Here is a 6,000-nt window from a genome sequence, read left to right on the forward strand (position 1 = left end):
AGGATTGTGAAGAGATACTGTGAAAATATTGTCAGTTGGCAGTTGAAAAAATGTTTAGGAAGCAAACCATATAATTTAGGCTCCAGCTTTGTAAATCTTGAGAAACTCTTTGGGAAATGGAATCAGAGGAGAATGAAGAAGTGTGAACTGTCGGACCGAGTAGAGGACGGGACATTGACTCTGATGTTCTCGGGACAGGAACTGATCTGAGACATTGAAATCATTCTCGCTCACGTACGTGAGGAATGCAAACTTCATCTGGACTCTGGGACAATGAAAAACTCTGGAACACTCAAGACAATATCCAAATATTTACTGGGATCACTACAGTACGAGTACTATAGATGAGTCATTTTTTGCCCAGTGTGTGCAGGAGGGCTTCCTGACACAGTACGTACACATGCCTTCAAGGGACGAAGCCACTTTCGATTTAGTACTGGGTAACGAGCCTGGCCAGGTTTTAGATTCGGAAGTAGGTGAGCACTTTGAAGACAGCGATCCCAATTCTCTCAGGTTTACTTTCGTGATTGAAAGGGATAGGTGTACTCCACGGAGCAAGAGTTTCAGCTGGTGGAAGGGAAATTACGATGCAATGAGGTAAGATTGAGGAAGCGTAGAATGGGGTAGGAAACTGCAGGGGGTGAGCACATTAAAATGTGGAGCTTATTCAAGGAAAAGCTCCTGTGTGTCCTAGATAAGTATGTACCTGTCAGGCAGGGAGGAAGATATAGAACGCGTGAGCCGTGGTTTACTAAGGAAGTGGAATCCCTGGTCAAGAAGAACAAGAAGTCTTATGTTAGGACAAAATGTGAAAACTCAGTTAGAGCGCTCGAGGGTTCCGACGATATCAGGAGAGACCTAAAAAGAGAGCTGTGAAGAGCCAGGAGGAGTCATGAGAAGTTGTTGGCAGATAGGATCAGGGTTAACCCTAAGGCTTTCCATAGGTATGTCAGGAATAAAAGAATGACGAGAGTTAAATTTGTGACAATCAAGGATAATAGTGGGAAGTTGTGTGTGGAGTCAGAGGAGATAGGGGAAGCACTAAATAAATATTTTTCGACAGTGTTCGCTATAGAAAATGAAAATGTTGGCGAGGAAGATACAGAGCTACTTGCGTCTAGACGAGAAGAGATTGAGGTTCACAAGAAAGAGATATTAGAAATACTGCAGAGTGTGAAAATAGATAAGTCAGCTGGGCCGGATGGGAGCGATCTGATTTTGTTGAGTAAATGCACTGCAGGAAGGTACAAATCAAGCTGATGCTTACAACGGCTCGTTTTGAGCCGCTAATTTCAGTGAAGTGGCAGCGCCAATAAAAGGTGTCACGCATCTCGTCTAATTCCACATCCTGAGCTCGAAATGACCAGAGGTTTCTCGCCGAGTTTCTGCAGGGTCTTGTTTGGACGACACCATGACACTTTTTCACTGGAGTGGATCATGAAATCGCGTCGTGACTGTGAATAAAACGATGGAAACTTCCAGCAGAGAAGGAGGCGACCCTGAAGCAGGCAGCTGAGGACAAATGTCTCTCCTTTGCCAGTGAAAGGCACTGCTTCACAAATTGGAAACTTCGAAGTGAAGCAATGTTGGTGATTATCTTCGGTGCTTGTTCACCTTTTTAATTCTGATTCCGTGAAAGTCCATGGCATTACATATCGACATTCTGCCAAGTGCAGGTTTGTCTCTTGGGCCAGTGGCGTAATGGATAACGCGTCTGACTTCGGATTAGAAGATTGTAGGTTCGAGTCCTACCTGCCTCGAGGCGGGATGTTTCGCTTTAACGGTGGTATACGTTGACGCTCCCCTGTAAAGTTCTCTCGGGACATCTCCTCTGTGCTTCCGCATGTAAAGCTTGCATTTGTCCTATTGTCCATTTCAAATTCCAGCTCTCCACAACGGACACCTCCGTCAGTTTGGCGGTATCTTCTGGTGTGTGTCTCCCTCTGTGGGTGAAAATGAGCATGAGTTCCTCAAAAGAGTTACAATTCGTTATACTTCTGTCCCATTATTATGCAATGTAAGAACATAGGATAACCTCATTGACATTTGACCTGGAAACATTAGAACACACGAGGCTTTGGGCCAAAGTTCGAAACTGCGACTGGAATACATGGCTCTCTGATTAGCCGCAATGCACACGGGCGGAATGGCCTTTTCCCACTTTGTAAATCTTCGAAGACAATTTGAAAAAAATCTGCAACGAAAATGTTCAGACAGGGTGTTTTATTTACACCAAATACGATAGTATCTATCGCCTTGTCTTGTTATTTACTTGTGAGGATTCGGTACTCTCAGCACCGTGGCCCGGATCGTATTCCCGCTCATGGAATGGTTGTATTGTTCAGCAAACTTATCGGTGTACCAGTACTTCTGCCGATTTTCCGATGTTGGCAGGTCATTGGTTTTGTCCAAAACATTATGAAGGTTAACATAAAACAAATAGCTGCAGGTGCTGGAAATCTGAGCCAAAAACGAAAATTGTTTGTGCAGCGGAGCATGACTGGCAACAGAAACGTCGACTCTCCTGCTCCTCGGATGCAGCCTGACCTGCTGTGCTTTTCCAGCATCACTCTGATCTAAAGTGAGGTTTCCAGCATCTGCAGTCCTCACTTTTGCCTAGTTTCTTCAGTGTCTCTGGTTCCCAATTCAAGAAGTCCATCTCTAGCGGTTTCATGTTTGTACCTCCGTGCTGAGGAGTTGAAGAGTGAAGAAAAGTAACTCACCTCCTCCATCTCTGGGGTAATTAGGGACTGAAAATGAATCGTGTCACATTGAAATATATCTACATGCGAATTAATCTCTGTCTTTTATTGGGAACCATCTCTTTCATTGTAACCATCAGGAAAGATCATTTCATTCGCCAGAAAAAGAAATGAATATGTCACTAACCTTTGTTTGCTTCAGGTCCGAGAATACTCAGATCAATAGCTCCCTTGCTTACTTCTGCTGGTCATGTTCGCAAAGAGATATGGCAAATTGCCAAGTGTGATTTTCCTTTCAATAAATAATTTTGACTCAGTTTGCCTGCAAATATCTTTTCCTACCTTTGTGCTTTTCTTCTTTTACATTGGTGTCTCGCAGCTTACAAATGACAGCAAAGGTATGAAAGGAGATGGGAGCATTTCGCTCATCAAGTCAACGGTAGCTTTCAATGAGATCACGGCTGATTAGGTCAATGCTCAACGCACCTGAGCCGTCTGTAGTCATGGCCGAGTGGTTAAGGCGATGGATTAGAAATCCATTGGGGTTTCCCCACGTAGGTTCGAATCCTGCTGACTACGTTATGAATGCTTTCCTGCTGGTACAATTTTCGCTCAAAGTTCAGAAAAACTATTTTGTGAACCAGGCCGGTAATTTGATTAGACTTGGGAAACTCGAGTTCTACATCAGAAATGTTCCATATTTAAAACATTATCTCTGTTTCTCTTTCCAGATACACTGCTCGACACATCGGGTTTTGCAGCTGTTATTGAACATCCTGAGCAGAAGTGCTGCTTTTCATTAGATTCCTTTCATCCCTGTCCACTGTTCTCTGACTCGGGTCAGTGGCAACACTTCCTCCTGCTCGTCAAAGTGCTCATTCCCCACCGCTCCCTCTCCCATCATTAGAAACAACCGCAGGAAATCGCCACTTAACCATCTTTGTTCCAAAGTGAAACTCATCAGCCTCGGGAATCTCTCCACCAAACGGGACTTCTCATCCCTGGACATGGTGCAAGCCAGAGGATTGTGAAGAGATACTGTGAAAATATTGTCAGTTGGCAGTTGAAAAAATGTTTAGGAAGCAAACCATATAATTTAGGCTCCAGCTTTGTAAATCTTGAGAAACTCTTTGGGAAATGGAATCAGAGGAGAATGAAGAAGTGTGAACTGTCGGACCGAGTAGAGGACGGGACATTGACTCTGATGTTCTCGGGACAGGAACTGATCTGAGACATTGAAATCATTCTCGCTCACGTACGTGAGGAATGCAAACTTCATCTGGACTCTGGGACAATGAAAAACTCTGGAACACTCAAGACAATATCCAAATATTTACTGGGATCACTACAGTACGAGTACTATAGATGAGTCATTTTTTGCCCAGTGTGTGCAGGAGGGCTTCCTGACACAGTACGTACACATGCCTTCAAGGGACGAAGCCACTTTCGATTTAGTACTGGGTAACGAGCCTGGCCAGGTTTTAGATTCGGAAGTAGGTGAGCACTTTGGAGACAGCGATCCCAATTCTCTCAGGTTTACTTTCGTGATTGAAAGGGATAGGTGTACTCCACGGAGCAAGAGTTTCAGCTGGTGGAAGGGAAATTACGATGCAATGAGGTAAGATTGAGGAAGCGTAGAATGGGGTAGGAAACTGCAGGGGGTGAGCACATTAAAATGTGGAGCTTATTCAAGGAAAAGCTCCTGTGTGTCCTAGATAAGTATGTACCTGTCAGGCAGGGAGGAAGATATAGAACGCGTGAGCCGTGGTTTACTAAGGAAGTGGAATCCCTGGTCAAGAAGAACAAGAAGTCTTATGTTAGGACAAAATGTGAAAACTCAGTTAGAGCGCTCGAGGGTTCCGACGATATCAGGAGAGACCTAAAAAGAGAGCTGAGAAGAGCCAGGAGGAGTCATGAGAAGTTGTTGGCAGATAGGATCAAAGTTAACCCTAAGGCTTTCCATAGGTATGTCAGGAATAAAAGAATGACGAGAGTTAAATTTGTGACAATCAAGGATAATAGTGGGAAGTTGTGTGTGGAGTCAGAGGAGATAGGGGAAGCACTAAATAAATATTTTTCGACAGTGTTCGCTATAGAAAATGAAAATGTTGGCGAGGAAGATACAGAGCTACTTGCGTCTAGACGAGAAGAGATTGAGGTTCACAAGAAAGAGATATTAGAAATACTGCAGAGTGTGAAAATAGATAAGTCAGCTGGGCCGGATGGGAGCGATCTGATTTTGTTGAGTAAATGCACTGCAGGAAGGTACAAATCAAGCTGATGCTTACAACGGCTCGTTTTGAGCCGCTAATTTCAGTGAAGTGGCAGCGCCAATAAAAGGTGTCACGCATCTCGTCTAATTCCACATCCTGAGCTCGAAATGACCAGAGGTTTCTCGCCGAGTTTCTGCAGGGTCTTGTTTGGACGACACCATGACACTTTTTCACTGGAGTGGATCATGAAATCGCGTCGTGACTGTGAATAAAACGATGGAAACTTCCAGCAGAGAAGGAGGCGACCCTGAAGCAGGCAGCTGAGGACAAATGTCTCTCCTTTGCCAGTGAAAGGCACTGCTTCACAAATTGGAAACTTCGAAGTGAAGCAATGTTGGTGATTATCTTCGGTGCTTGTTCACCTTTTTAATTCTGATTCCGTGAAAGTCCATGGCATTACATATCGACATTCTGCCAAGTGCAGGTTTGTCTCTTGGGCCAGTGGCGTAATGGATAACGCGTCTGACTTCGGATCAGAAGATTGTACGTTCGTGTCCTACCTGGCTCGAGGGGGGATATTTTGCTTTAACCGTGGTATACGTTGACGCTCCCCTTGTAAAGTTCTCTCGGGACATCTCCTCTGTGCTTCCGCATGTAAAGCTTGCATTTGTCCTATTGTCCATTTCAAATTCCAGCTCTCCACAACGGACACCTCCGTCAGTTTGGCGGTATCTTCTGGTGTGTGTCTCCCTCTGTGGGTGAAAATGAGCATGAGTTCCTCAAAAGAGTTACAATTCGTTATACTTCTGTCCCATTATTGTGCAATGTAAGAACATAGGATAACCTCATTGACATTTGACCTGGAAACACGAGGCTTTGGGCCAAAGTTCGAAACTGCGACTGGAATACATGGCTCTCTGATTAGCCGCAATGCACACGGGCGGAATGGCCTTTTCCCACTTTGTAAATCTTCGAAGACAATTTGAAAAAAAATCTGCAACGAAAATGTTCAGACAGGGTGTTTTATTTACACCAAATACGATAGTATCTATCGCCTTGTCTTGTTATTTACTTGTGAGGATTCG

The 6,000-nt window shown here is 44.3% G+C and overlaps 2 non-coding genes across 2 annotated transcripts; both read left to right on the forward strand.

The window, feature by feature from the left end:
* The first annotated feature begins 1,687 nt into the window (after window positions 1-1,687).
* On the forward strand, window positions 1,688-1,760 carry trnar-ucg (transfer RNA arginine (anticodon UCG)). Its single transcript has one exon. It is a non-coding gene; the product is annotated as a tRNA-Arg (tRNA).
* A 1,439-nt stretch (window positions 1,761-3,199) lies between these two features.
* trnas-aga (transfer RNA serine (anticodon AGA)) lies at window positions 3,200-3,281 on the forward strand. Its single transcript has one exon. It is a non-coding gene; the product is annotated as a tRNA-Ser (tRNA).
* The last annotated feature ends 2,719 nt before the right edge of the window (window positions 3,282-6,000 follow it).

This window comes from Chiloscyllium plagiosum, unplaced genomic scaffold, assembly GCF_037043375.1.
Source record: "Chiloscyllium plagiosum isolate Xiang-an unplaced genomic scaffold, Cpla_swu_hap1 HiC_scaffold_40, whole genome shotgun sequence".
NCBI classification, from domain to species: Eukaryota; Metazoa; Chordata; class Chondrichthyes; order Orectolobiformes; family Hemiscylliidae; genus Chiloscyllium; species Chiloscyllium plagiosum.